Source organism: Peromyscus maniculatus, chromosome 9, assembly GCF_049852395.1.
Source record: "Peromyscus maniculatus bairdii isolate BWxNUB_F1_BW_parent chromosome 9, HU_Pman_BW_mat_3.1, whole genome shotgun sequence".
NCBI classification, from domain to species: domain Eukaryota; kingdom Metazoa; phylum Chordata; class Mammalia; order Rodentia; family Cricetidae; genus Peromyscus; species Peromyscus maniculatus.
In genome coordinates this window covers 5,680,609-5,694,237 of record NC_134860.1, presented here as the reverse complement: position 1 = coordinate 5,694,237, position 13,629 = coordinate 5,680,609, and the positions used below count along the sequence as shown (strand labels likewise).

The 13,629-nt window shown below is 44.7% G+C and overlaps 1 protein-coding gene across 4 annotated transcripts in view; it reads right to left on the bottom strand.

Moving 5' to 3' along the window:
- Positions 1–13,629, bottom strand: part of LOC121826487 (disks large homolog 5-like) — a 77,255-nt gene that overhangs the window by 41,083 nt on the left and 22,543 nt on the right. For 3 of the 4 annotated variants that reach the window (XR_013042163.1, XR_013042161.1, XR_013042164.1), the window contains exon 3: positions 7,680–12,240. The gene's annotated coding sequence lies outside the window, so the exon portion shown is untranslated. Of the gene's footprint in view, positions 12,241–13,629 lie in introns of those variants that run through there. The other variant, XR_013042162.1, reaches the window with a different exon arrangement.

Below are 13,629 nucleotides of genomic sequence, written 5' to 3'. Positions count from 1 at the left end.
CTGCATCCAAGATATGGGGGTACAATAGTGGAACAAAGCTTGTGGGAGTAATCAACCAGTACCTGACTTGATTAAAGACCTACTCCCTGAGAGGGAAGGCATACCCAGCACTGTTTGGCTGGCCAAGAACCTAAGACTAGATAGGTTAGGGTCCATAGGGAAAACCAAATACTACTGTTCTGCTTAAGGAACATAGCAATAAAATGATTCCTGAAAACATCATGCTATACTCATAGACAATGCATTTCTCAGCCATCACAGTAGCAGCTTCCTCCTGCAGCAGATGGGAACAAATACAGAGACCCTCAGCTAGACAATACACAGAGAGTAAGAGAACTTGAACACTCAACCCTAAACTGGACCTCTAAAATCAGACTCTTCTCCTCAGGACATAGGGAACCCTGTGTAAGAGGAGGTAAAAAGAGTGCCACAGAATACTGCAGATGGCAAGACCATGGTCCATCTACTGAGAGGAAGCACAGATATGGAGGGGAGCCAGACTAATCCTGAGAAAAGTTGCACTGCATGTGTTGCAAGCAGTGGAACTGGAGAGGGAGGAATGCCTCATCCATCTGGAGCCCAGAAGATCACATGAGTGCTGTAGGGTGTCTTTCTGCATACTGTGAATATGTGTTGCTCTCATTGGTTGATAGATAGAGCTGCATTGACTGATGGCAGAGCAGGATGGAGCCAGGTGGGAAAATCTAAAAGAGACAGGGAAAAGAGAAAACTTAGCAGGAGAGACATAAGCCAGTATTGAGATTGATAGTTATGGGTTGAGTTAAGTTATAAGAGCTAGCTAGTAAGAAGCCTGAGCCATAGGCCATATAATTTACAATTAATATCAAGCCTCTGAGTGATTATTTTATAAGCAGCTGCAGGACCTGAGGACTCGGTGGGACTGGAGAAACTTCCATCTACACATTTGTATCAGATGCTGAATATTGGGCTGTAGGGATTTAATAAATAAAGCTGGATTTTGGTAATGCTCCCATCTGAATATTTCTGTGCTGCATTCTTCCTTTGTGGTATAAGAAAATGTGTAAGGTTTTTGGTTTGTTTTTACCAGACCCAATTAAGAGACTTTTTTTTATAAGGGGCCTTGGACTTTCAAAATATTTTAAGTTTTAAAAGCAAGGGCTTTTGGAATACTGGGGGAAACTAGTATACACATTGTCTGTACATGTGTGGTTAGTTCAATCCTTAGAAATCACCTAAAATACAGAACAGTGGCACACATCTGTGATTCCTTAATCATGGCAGAGTTATGTGGGGATGAGACTGCAAAATGCCTAGAAGCTAGAAGGCCAGCTGGACTAGAGTACACAGTGCATCTTAGAAACAAGAGAGACCTGCCTCAACATGGTAGAAGTGGAGAGCCAACTCCTGAACGATGTCCTCTGATATGGACAGTGTCCTAGTCAGGGTTCTGTTGCTTCAATGAAGAACCATGACTAAAAGCAAGTTGAGAAAGAATGTGTTTATCTGACTTACACTTTCACATCACTGTTCAGCACTGAAGGAAGTCAGGACCAGAACTCAAACAGGACAGGATCCTGGAGGCAGGAGCTGATGCAGAGCCCATGGATGGTCCTGTTTCTGGCTCACTCACTGCAGCTTGTTCAGCCTTTTTTCTTGTAGAAACCAGAACCACCAGCCAGGGAATGGCCCCACCCACAATGGTCTAGGCCCTCCCATGTCAATCAATACTTAGAAAAATACCCCACAGGCTTACCTACACTCAGATCATATGGAGAAACTTTTTAGATGTTGCTCCCTCCTCTTTGAACCCTAGCTTTTGTCATAAAATTGATCCTCACAATATGTAAGCTGTGGGATGTGAATGCCTGCCTTCACACACACACACACACACACACACACACACACACACACACACACACACACACCTCCATTCACCCAACACATACAGTGTTCTAATTTGCTTCTCTAAATCTTAAATTTGATAATTTTAATATAATAAATCACCCATTTCTGTGCAATTCATATTCTGACATACGTGTTCTATTGTGCAGCAAAGGATAACATTTAAAGTGCAAAAAGCAGGAAAATCCAGAGATAATTTTAAACAGGAAAAATTAGTGAATCATGCCATATTAGAGAAACATGTCATATCAGAGTAACAAAATACCATCATAGAGTTACATAAGCAGTGGTGTTTGGTTGTCAGAGTAGATATTGCAACAGATTTCAGTGTTCAGAAATTTTGTCCAGTGGAGGAAAAAAAAGAGGATACAGGCAGGTAGGAGAAAGATGAACCATCAGAGCATGTCCTGAGAATATGGCAAGTTCTAGTTAGCTTTCTATTGTTATAATAAAAATTAAAAAAATCCAATTTGAGAAAGTGATGAGTTTATTCAACTAGAGGTTACAGTCCATCATCATGTAAGCCAAGGCAAGATCTCAAGGAAGGGGCTGGAAACCATAGAGCAATGCTGCTCACTGGTTTGCTAAACTACCTTTGCTCTATGGCCCAATCTTACTTGTTAGGGATGGTGCTGCCCAGGGAGGGAAAAGTGCTCCTATATCAATTAGCACCAAGAAAATGCTGAAGAAGCATGCCTGCAAGCCAGTCTGATAGTGTCAGTGCCTCAACTATGTGTCAAGTAGACAGCCAAGAACAGCCATAACAGCTGGCCAGAAAGGGGAAAACATAAACCTCAGCCTACTGCAAACAAATTTGACCCTCCATGAATAGGATTCTATGTCCCTACTGAAATTTCAATTGTAGGAAGAATAATCTCAAAGGCTTTATGTAGGAAAAATGAAACAATATTTAAAATAATGGCTGACAATGAGCACAAGCCACAAAGGAAAAGTTGGTAAATTTGACTATTGCAGCCCATTCTGGAGGCTGCATGGTAGACATGGGGAATGGATGTAGTTGAAAGCCCCTTTGATTATCCTACATTGTTTGGTAAACCTTTGAGGTAGGAGATCACACCTTTAATTCTGATCTTTAATCCAGATGGAATCTGGACCACACGTGCTGGAAGCATATTGAAGGACATGGAGGAAGGAAGCTTTTACACTTTCTCTGCTTGCTCTCTCCTTGTAAGCACATCCATTCCTTCACTGGCATTAAAGCCTACTTCTTTCAGATTCCAGCACATAATGAAGAACAGCTGAGACATCCAGTCTTGTGGAGAAAGCATCTGCTGGATTCTTGGACGTTCCATTCACAGCCAGATATTGTTGGATCAGCTAGAGCACAGCCTGTAAGCCATTCTCTCAAATTCCGTTTCCATAGAGAGGTCATTTTATAACTTCTGTTACTCTAGAGAGCCCTGACTAATACACCAGGCATGTAGAGAAGACATTCTACAGTAGTTTATGTCTCAGCTATGTCACAAATTCCCAGTGGCCACCTTCCCTTTACCATTCTTCAGGAGATGCTTTGGTGTCGGCCTTCTTGGTTCTTATAACATCTCAACAACAAAATAGCAAATAACCCAAATCTCTCAAAGGGAATGCAGAGTAATATAATGAAAAGAGTGCCTCAGATGGAGAAATTCTAGGGTAAGTGAGAAATAGAAAGCTAACTTAGGAATAGAAAGTATTAGATTTTGTGGACCATGACCATGCACCCCCACCCGATGAAGATCAGAGGACAATTTCTCAGAGGTTTGTTCTCTCCTTCAATCATGTGAGTCCTAGGAAGGAACTCAGGTCTGTAGCCCTAGCAGCAGTTACCTTTGCTCCCTGAGCCGTCTCTCCAGTATGGCAGTGGGTGAGGGGCAGGTTCAGTTCTCACTAGTGCTAAGGCCAGCGATGAGTAGGGTTAACTCTTTGCATCCCTATCCTGTCTTCAGCAGTAAAAGGAGCCACTCACATCAACATAGACCAAGTCTGTGGCAGGGCAATGGACCAGACAAGGACTTTGACAGCAGCCTATGCCTGGAGGACACCAGGATCCCTGGAGGCAGCACAGGCCACTCAGATCTATATGGCCCCAAAGAGAACACAGGCCTTAGAAACTACCATGGTCCTAGGTGACAGCCCAGACCCCTACCTCTTTGTGACACTAGGAGGCCATACAGGCCATGGATATGAACAATGATTCTGGCTGTGATTGCAATACAGACCCAGACAAGTTCTAAAGTTGTAGCTCAGACCTGGATGTTACAATGGCTCTCATTGGCAGTGAAGGTCACACAGACTGGCAGGAACCTACCAGCACCATGTTCCATAGTGGTAGTCCAGATTCCAAGCATCTTTGATGGCAACAGAGGCCTGAGATATCAACACAGATCCTGGCTGCAGCAGGACCATGGACCCAGACATGTCCCTCAGTAACAACTCCAGTCCTGATGTCATTATGGTCCTAGTTGGGAGCACAGGCTTCTAAGACACATTTGCCCCTTTGGGGGTATATCCCTTTGACAACAACATGGTCACAGGTGGTGGCCAAAACTGAAGGTGGCTACCTGGCCTTCACTGGCAGAGGATGCATGGGTATCAACACATACTCCAACAGCTGTGTCAGGGTCATGGATAAAACATGGCCCTTGGTAGCAGATCATGCAGGGACATCATCATGGCTCCAGGTGACAAGCAGGCCATGGATTTCTTTCATACTCCTTTAGTAAATGTTTTCATTTCCTGAGAGGCTTACAGCAATACTGTTGTGTTTCTCATTAATGTGCTGCACATGATCACATCCTGAAATGGGTATACAGAATGCTATATTTAGAGATAGCTAAATATATACCACAAGGATACAGCATGGATACTTTTTCCACCATGCAATGGGAATCTACAGAGTTAACAAGACCATCCACATCCAAAGCCCTGTGTAGCCCTGGCTGCCTGGGATCTCACTCTGTAGCCCAAACTGGGCACATAAGACTTCTGGTGTTACAGGAGGTTCTGGGGTTAGTGGAATGAGACACCACCACACCTGACCAAAGAAATTGGTTCTAAGAAACAACAGTTCAAAATCACTTTATTATGAATAAAAATACAGTAATATTACTCAACAGGGGCTTAAAGGGAGCAGTCAATATAAACAATAAACACCATTATCAAAATACGCAAACAGCAACAAGAACAGAAGAACGAACATATAAAAAGCAAAAGCTCAATCTATAATGAAAAAAAAAAAACAAAAAAAAGCAAACCAAACCAAACCAAAAAAAAAAACACACAAAAAAAACAAGGAAGGTCAGCAGCATTCACTTGCTGCAGAGTTAGAGTTAGCAGCACAGACCTACAGCCTGTGGCTGGCCTTGCAAACATGGTAGGAAGGCAGTCAGCGATTGTGAAAAGCCTTCTCAAAGTTAGTACAGCCATGCCTCCTTCCGGCTTTGTTGGTCAAGCCTTCTCTGAGACTAACAATGAGACATTTCCTAGAGCAAACTTTGTGCCCCTTGGGAAGCTTTTGATAAATTATCACACACTGATGATCCTGTAATGTCTTGGTCACTATTTGATTCTTTCAGCATACAGACACTTGTGTGCTTACTAGAGACCCCACAAATATGTGGGCAGCATCTGAGTATCAAGGAACATCAAAGATGACTCAGATACCTCCTATAAACCCTTTCTCCGGACCTGGCAATTCAGTTCAAGTTGAGAACTGGGGAAATATCTATTGATTTTAAATATGGAGGGGAAAATGACTAACAGGAGGAATGAGGGACTGTGGAGATGCCTGTGGTCCATTATCTTCAGCAGCACTTGTGCATGACATGGAGTCAGCTTCAACACTGGACTGGAGAATGAAATATGATTTTTGGTGTAGTCTGTCAGGAACAGCTTGACATCAACAGTCTTTCATGACAGATTTTTCTCCATATAGGGAGGGCTAAGGACTCAGTCAGCTTGCCATTAATAAAATTGCTATAAAGTACTCAAAAGCAATCCTAAATACATGCAAGACCTTCAAAGCGGATGTTCTGAAAGATGCTAAAGACTTAAATGAATGGAAGTTTTAAAAGTATTGTGGATAAGCAGGTAATATAAAAGGTCAATTTTGCTAAATTAATAATACCAATGCAATAGATAATGAAATGTAAATACAATACATCACCCATTTCTGTGGAACTTAATAGTATGACCAAAGATGATCTTTTATTGGGAAAAGGATAGTTTTTTAAGTGGAACAGGCAGGAATATCCAGAGATAATTGTAAAAGAGTAAAGTAGGGAAGCATGTCATATTAGAGAGAAACATGACTTATGAGATAAAAATAAAAAAATACTTTAATAGAGATATTTAAACAGTGGGTATATGATAGTGTAGATATTGCAACAGTGTCCAGAAATTTTATAATTGTTGAAAAAAAAGAGATACAGACTGGAAGGATAAGGATGGATATGAGAGCATACCTTGAGAATATGGCAAGTGTTCTAGTTAAGTTTATATTGTGATGAAAGTCTAAAATGCCAATCTGGGAAAATGAAGGGTTTATTCACCTCACAGTTTTCCGTCTATCATCAAAGAAAGCCAAGGCAAGATCCCAAGACAGGGGTTTGAAACCACAAAGAATGCTGTTTACTGCTCTGCTCTGCTAGCTTTCCCATGAGGCCCAGGATCACCTGCCTAGGAATGGCACTACACACAGAGGGCTGAGCCATCCCCCACTGGTTAGCAACAAGAAAATACCAAGGAAGCATGGTTGCAAGCCAGTTTGATGGAATCCAATCCTCATCTATGTGTCAAGTAGACAGCCAAGATTAGCCATCACATCGAGCCAGAAGGGGAACATATAAACCTCAGGTTATTGCAAAGAACATTTACCCTCCATGAATAGGATTCTATGTCCATAGTGAAATTTCACCTGTAAGAAGGATAATTTAAAAGGATTTATGTCAGAAATGAAATAAGTCAAATAATGAGTGACAATAAACACAAGCCCAAAAGGAAAAGTTGCTAAATTTGACTATTGAAGCTTCTTCTGGAGGCTGCATTGTGGACATGGGGAAAGGCTGTTGGCTGACAGTACCTTTGACCATCCTTCCAGTGTTTTGGTGGAGGAGTTCTTATCAAAAACCCTACCCTTTACTACAGAAGCTAGGTCCTAAAATCAAGCCTGAATCATCAACGGCATGCCAGAGCTCATGTTCTAGAGAGATGGAGAAGTCCATTCTGCTTGATGATTTGGGGAAGGGTAGATCCCATTTTGAGAGCCATGGATGTTGAAAGCTTCTAAAGCAGCACCAGGTACATTGTCTATTATCATTATTCTTGGTGACACACACACACTGCAATGCCCACACTTATCATGCTAGTGTCAGTGGTGAGCTCTATAACATGATTTCATTCTGGAGTAAGATTTGTTTCCTATTGCTGCTGCCTCCAATGCTGTGGATATTGTTCTATATAAATAAAACTGATAGCCAGTGACCAGGCAGGAAGTAGGTTGCCAGGCAGTGTGGCGGTAACGCCCGCATTACCGATACCCGTTTACCATGTCTGAGCGAAGGGCTGCGGATTAATCCCCTTATAGTAATCAGAATACCGACGTCGTAGCCGTTCCTGGCGAACTTACTACCGACGTCACTGTTCCTGGAGAACTTTCTGACATCACCGCTCCGTGTGTCGAGTTCTGAATCCTCTTCAACCCCTCACCTGGTGTCCGAAGTTTCCTTCCCGGGTTTCGGCACCAGTTGCGGCACACTCCTCGGCCAGCGAGGAAGAACGACCACCACACGAGGATTCTTCTCAGATCACACTTTATTGGAGCGCCTCTTGATTAAGGGAGAGCGGGAGGTGAGGGGCGGCTCTTGATTAGCGGGAGGTGAGGGGCGGCCCTGAGGACTAAACTGCAGCTGCTTATATAGGGAATCAGGCAAACGTGCCGTACTGTGATTGGGTCCTGCCAGAATGCTAGCACGGGGAGCCACGGGATAGGCTGAGGACATAAGGCCAATTACCATACTCGTGCATCATAGCCAAATATGGAGTTGTTTACAGCTAGGCTACCAGGAAGCCAGTGCCATCTTTGAATAGCGGCTCCCTACATCTCCCCCCTCTTTATTAATTAAGCAGCAGGAGACAGTATAGGTCTGATTTCTGCAGCACAAGTATTTCATCCGATCAGGTCCCCACCTCATGATGTGTTGACCGATCAAGGATGAGTTAACGTGCATAATTGCCTGCATACCTTCCCGAGTGCAATGGACCAACCAGTCCCTGGGGTGCAAAGGCTATGCATGTAACAATTGTCCACATACCTTCCCAAGTGCAATGGACTAACCAGTCCTAAGGGTGCAAATGCTATGTGAACCCATATGCAGTCAGACTTGCTCTCCTTGAAGGAAGGAAAATGTCCTACACTTCAAGTGCAGTGCACGAGCCTGACATCCTGTGCTCAATGCAAGTATGTGAAAGCTGTCCACATACCTTCCTGAGTGCAATGGACTAACCAGTCCCAGGGGTGCAAAGGCTATGTGGATATTAGTTATTCTTTAAGGCAGAAAGCCAGATCTGGGGGGAGGAGCCACACTCCAAAGCAGCTAATGCCTGAGTGATAATGACCTTGTCCTTTTTAGTACGTGCTCGCAAACGGCAGACCAACCACAGACAAAACACGCATCCTCCAAGGCAGCATGCCAAAAATATACCCACTCCGACCCATTCTTTAAACAGGGAAAAGGTAGAAGCAATCCAGGAGGACAGTCCCTCTGCCATGCTGAGGTCCACTCGTGTGGAGTTGATGGTCACCACCGCCACTCTCAGTTTCTCCAAGGTCTCCTCAAATTCTCCGGACCAATTTCCTATAAGATAACTGGACAATTGTTTAGACAAATTTGCTGCTCGGGAACCATTTTGAAACTGCACACTAGTGACACAAACCAGGCATTCTCCACTCACAGCCAGTCCCTGTTGCCAAAGGATGTCAACTTGTTCTTGTACCAAGTCAATGCACTGGTTAAGCACCATAAGGCCACCTTTCAACTGTGCATTTAGAGAAATAGAGGTATGAAGGATGGTTTGGAGCCATTAAGTCCTTCCACCTGAAGAAGCTGAAATGGCCAAGCCTACATCTCAGGAGACAGGAACCAGCTGCAGCAGTTTGAACCTCCACTGCAAAGGTGATGCCTAGCACCTGGCCCCCAGCCAGCACAAGGATTCCCCATAACCTCTCTGAGAATGATTAGAATAACAAGTAATGTGTGAACGCCATAATTCCCTCCTTGGAGCATAATTAAAGGAGCTACGTCAGAGCAGCTAGCATCCATTCGTGCAGCTCATGTGGTTGCAAGGACTGCTGCCGCTAGGCCAGTATTACCTTAGCGGTCCCCCAATTTCCCGACAGGCTTTTAGCCAAGCTTCTAATCCCTTTCCTTTCCACGGGGTAATGGCTCTCCTACATTTAGTGCTTTGCTCATATACTAATTGTTGAACCAGAGGCATAGCTATTTCTACATCTCCAAATATCTTTCCTGCATCCTCTACCAGGTCTTTTAAGGCATAGGTTCATGATATCTGTTGTTTGTTTGCGGATCTTCCAAGACTGGAAACGCGGAAGCTAGCCGTGCCCAGGTGTCTCTCCTGATAAAATGACAACCTCCACCTGTAAAATAAATCTAAACTTCAATAGGATATGCTGTCTGCCCTTACTTAACTTTGGTGCCTTCCTGCTTCAACAGTCCAATTAACTGACTGTGAGCTAATTGCACCCATTTCAATTCACTCTTTCAATTCACTCTTACCAAATGCCGTCCGGCCTTCCCAGAGTGTCCGTCAGCTGGTCCTCCTTTCTCAGGTCTCGGTGGGACCTCCATTTGTCTCGGTGGAACCTCCATTTGTGGCGGTAGCACCCGCATTACTGATACCCGTTTACCATGTCTGAGCGAAGGGCTGCGGATTAATCCCCTTATAGTAATCAGCATACCGACGTCGTAGCCGTTCCTGGCGAACTTACTACCGACGTCACTGTTCCTGAAGAACTTACCGACGTCACCGTTCCTGGAGAACTTTCTGACATCACCGCTCCGTGTGTCGAGTTCTGAATCCTCTTCAACCCCTCACCTGATGTCCGAAGTTTCCTTCCCGGGTTTCGGCACCAGTTGCGGCACACTCCTCGGCCAGCGAGGAAGAACGACCACCACACGAGGATTCTTCTCAGATCACACTTTATTGGAGCGCCTCTTGATTAAGGGAGAGCGGGAGGTGAGGGGCGGCTCTTGATTAGCGGGAGGTGAGGGGCGGCCCTGAGGACTAAACTGCAGCTGCTTATATAGGGAATCAGGCAAACGTGCCGTACTGTGATTGGGTCCTGCCAGAATGCTAGCACGGGGAGCCACGGGATAGGCTGAGGACATAAGGCCAATTACCATACTCGTGCATCATAGCCAAATATGGAGTTGTTTACAGCTAGGCTACCAGGAAGCCAGTGCCATCTTTGAATAGCGGCTCCCTACAAGGCAGGAAGTAGGTGGGACAAGGAGAGAGGAGAATGCTGGGAAGCGGAAGGCTGAGGGGAGAGACACTACAGCCACGGCCAGGAAAAGCAGCATGTGAAGACGCTGGTAAGCCACCAGCCACGTGGCAAGGTATAGATTTATAGAAATGGGTTAATTTAAGATAAAAGAACAGTTAACAAGAAACCTGCTATTGCCATACAGTTTATAAGTGATATAAGCGTCTGAGTGATTATTTTATAAGTGGATTGTGGGACTGCGGGGCTTGGGGAACCTGGAGAGAAGCCCTCCAGCAACACTCCAAAGCCTTTCACATTAAACTGTCAGAAAATGACTTGCTCACCAATATCTGTATTCTCCATGTTGTTGTCCCCCTATTAGGGTCGATTTGCTGTTGAATGTCAGGGTTTCCAAAAAGTCTTGTCTCAGGTTTTTCTGTTTCAAGTTCATTTTTGATGCTTTCTTTTCTTCAGGAATACTGATTTAACAGACCTATTGACTGGGGCTGGATCAACTGGAGGTCAATGGTATTTGCCTCAACAGTGAGATCACAGCTATAAGGGATGTCTTCTGAGGAGGCCTTGATATGAGGGTGGAGGACTTCATGGGTTCAAAGCATCTATGGGTTCTTTGGCCTCCTCAGTTCTCCAAAGACCTGCTATGTGAGAAGGAAAGGCAATCAGAGCCAGAAGCAGACTGGTTGGTCCACAGGCTAGAAAAAAAATCACGACCTATTCACACTGGAAGCCAAGGTCAAGAGCACTCAGTGCCCCACCAACACCGTGTTTGCTGGCAATGGGATGCAAATGGGGGATCACTTGCCTTTGACACTTATTGCTCCTGCGACAGCAGCTCTGTCTGCAGGGAGATCTCATCCTGGGCTGTGGACTGTTTCAAATCAGACTGAAGATTTCTGACCTAGAGAAGGAAGGCAGTCAGGGAACAGGCCTGGTGGGGACCTACCATGTCAGCTAATGAGCCTGAAACAACTCTAGTCAGCTGGACAACCCAGCATGACCTTTCAGCTGAGGTCATTCCCTGGTTGTTTAAATACATTATTTGGAAAAAATAACAGTGTAGCAAGGTCTGAGTTACAGTTCAGGGCAGATAGGAATGGCCTTGAAGAGGTACCAGATAAAGGTGAGCACATGGGAAACTGAATGTAGACCCTATAGCAGAGCCTGCAAAGTAAAAGCAGTGAAGGATCTGATTATTCCTACAGCACAGAAACCAGCCTCAGTTCAACTCCACAACTCCTAAATCTTTTTATAATAGAAAGAAAAGTCTTTTCATGGGAAACAGATGCACACTGCAGAGAGCCTATAATCTGCAGGACTGTGCTGCATGCAGATCTGCCCAAAGGTAGGATCTTCTCTCTAACGGTGATGTTCTGGAAGGAAAATAAAGTGGCAGGAGCACACACTGTCCTACACAACTACCCCTCCTCCTGCTAGGTTGAGGACTGCCATAGGGAGATTTGTGGGGAGAAACAGGGGACAAGGTACTGAGAAGATACCAGAGAGCTCAGAAGGGAATAAGGGGTACACACTCCCCAGAAACACTGAGGATCCAACATAGTGTTTCCTGGAGAAGTTCTTATTGACTGAGCCAGCACAATACCCTGAGGTGTTCTTTCCCTGGTTCTGGCTGGGAGCCATCCAGATGGGAAGAATCCCCCAAAAGGACAGAGATCCAGGGACATGTGACCTACAGGGTTCTCACTGTTCCTCCAAGCTTGGGCTCCCACCTCATCTCACAGACATTGCAGCTTTTCTGCCAAGTCCTCTTGCTAGGTGACCAGCTCCTTCTGCTTCAGCAGGTCCTTCAGTGTTTCATCCAGGCTCTGTTGATCCTGTTCTTTAGAAGATTATGTTCTCACTGGAGGCTTGCTCACTCACATGCACACACATAAATTCATGAACACACACAAGTACATGTCTGCACACATAAAAGCACACTCTAATGCAGTAACATGTTTAATTTCCCAGCTAATGTTAATATAGGAGCCATCACCAGGAATACTAGTAGAAAATATTAACTTTTGGAGGATGAGAGAAGAATACAGTGGCCATGAGAAACAGGCAACTCAATCATTGAACTGCCTCTCCTGTTAAACTAATGCACAGACATGTGGACCTCTGGGGTACTGCTTGGTTAGCCAACCCTGCTTAGGAAGTTCCCCAGGCTGTGCAGTATAGGAATGTTCCCCAGCATAGGACAACTGGACCAGCTCACTGGTCTTATTCACTAATTCCCAGTTGACCCCCAGGTGATAAACTTCCTCCAAAAGGAGCTCCCTTTTACCACAGGCTGCCTCACGTCAGAGCAAATGAGCTCAGGAAACTAGAAACCCGACAAGCCCAGGAACCTGGAAAATATCAACAACCAGAAGTCAAAATCAACAACTCCACCCTATAAGGTGATCGTGTCAATGATTTCTTTGAGCAACAAAAAGCTGACTATATCAGGGCCAAATTATTGCCTGTATTATTTCATGCTGAACAATAATTCATGGAGGGGCTCAATCAATTTATACTTTTTCTCTCAGTGAATGATAGACATCTAGATAGTTTCTACTTTGAGGCTACTCTGACGAATGCTGCTACAACACTAATGTCCCCTAGCTTCTCCTTGGACACCTACTTCATGTTCTGGAATCACTGGTTCACCTGAGAACTGAAGTTTAACTTTCTGAGGAAGACTCTGTGGCTTCTCACTGTGCTATATCATGTTATACCACCAGCAATGTCTGAGAATCCTCATTGCTCCCAACCCTCCATGAGACTGATTTTAACTTAGAGTGAAGAACTTTGAAGAAAGGCAGTTACTGAGTGCTACAGACACAGCATGTGGTGAGTGCTTAGACCCTCAGGAGCCTAGGGTGTGCATTGCGACAGTCCCATTCTCACACCACAGCATGGCTAGGGAAGTTCTGATGAACTTAGATGCAGCTAGAACCACATTGTAAGTCAAAATCCCTCAACATATAAAATGCAGTCCTACCTTCAAGGAAAATGATAACTGAGAAAAGTTAGGCAAAGGTGGAAAGTAAGTGGTAGCAGGCAATGTGGATGAGGACAAGACAGGGCATCAGAAGACACAGTGAGCCAATGACCATTGAGTATGCAGTCACCACTCACCCAGAGCAGAGAAGGGACACAAATCTTCAGTCAGCCTATCTTGCCTCTCAGACACCTTGACTTGCCACAGAGGCCTCCTCCTCCTCTTCCTGTACCATATT